This window comes from Leopardus geoffroyi, chromosome C1 (assembly GCF_018350155.1).
Source record: "Leopardus geoffroyi isolate Oge1 chromosome C1, O.geoffroyi_Oge1_pat1.0, whole genome shotgun sequence".
NCBI classification, from domain to species: domain Eukaryota; kingdom Metazoa; phylum Chordata; class Mammalia; order Carnivora; family Felidae; genus Leopardus; species Leopardus geoffroyi.
In genome coordinates, this window is record NC_059328.1 from 81,422,449 (window position 1) to 81,423,696 (window position 1,248).

Here is a 1,248-nt window from a genome sequence, read left to right on the forward strand (position 1 = left end):
GCCTGGATCCTGCTTCGGATTCTGTGTCTCCCTCTCTCTCTGCCCCTCCCCCGCTCATGCTCTGTTTCTCTCTCTCCAAAATAGACATTAAATTTTTTTTTTAATTATCTCTCTATAAATTTTTTTAATGTTTATTTATTTTTGAGAGAGACACAGAGTGTGAGTGGGGGAAGGGGAGAGAGAGAGAGAGAGAGAGAGAGAGAGACAGAATCTACAGCAAGCTCCAGGCTCTGAGCTGTCAGCACAGAGCCTGACGTGGGGCTCGAACCCACGATCCCATGACCTGAGCCTGAGCCGAGGTCTGAGGCTTAACTGACTGAGACACCCAGGTGCCCCCCCCCCAAAGAAAATTATCTCTTAAAGTGAGCCCTACCTGAGTATGGTGCTTGGAAAGTGTTCTTGGTAAAGAAAAGTCTAAGTAGTCATACCCAATTCATTACTTTTTTCAAGGAACATTTATTTATTTCCCAAGTGTGTCTAACACTTTCCATAAAGAGTTTTCTTTTTTCTCGGCAAGAAAAATAAGTTAACTGTGTGAAGCAACTAAGGAACAACTGAAGCCTAGAGGCCCCTTGGAGATTCAGAATACAATAGAAATTGTGAATTGAGGTGAGTCTAAGATAATGTTATAAAAGTGCTGTTTCTCTAATTGTACCTCAAAGCAGCAGCAGCAGCAACAATGAAGGATGTGGGTGGGTAGAGAGGAAGGGGAAAGGTGTGATACAGAACCTACAAAGGATGAAGGCAGGAATGAACCTGGTATACTATGTTAAGTGAAAGAAGCCAAACACAAAATTCCAAGTAGTTTATAACTCCACTTATATCAAATGTCTGGAGAAGGCAAATCTATAGAGACAGAAGATGGGGCTGCAGATGAGAATGGGATTAACTATAAATGAGCACAATGTATCTTCTTGGGGTGACAGAAGTAGCCTAAGACTAGGTTATGGTGATGGCTGTATGACTTGGTAAACTTACTAGAAATCAGTGAATCACAAACCTAAAGTAGGTGAATTTTATATTACGTAAATTAGGCCTTAAAAATGCTTTTTAAAAAATATAGCAGGAAGGGGCACCTGGGTGGCTCAGTCAGTTAAGTATCTGACTTTGGCTCAGGTCATGATTTCATGGGCCGGGAGTTTGAGCCCTACATCAGCTTCTGTGCTGACAGCTCAGAGCCTGGAGTCTGCCTGGATTCTGTGTCTCGCTCTCTCTGTCCCTCCCCCAGCTCGTGCTCAGTCTCTCTTT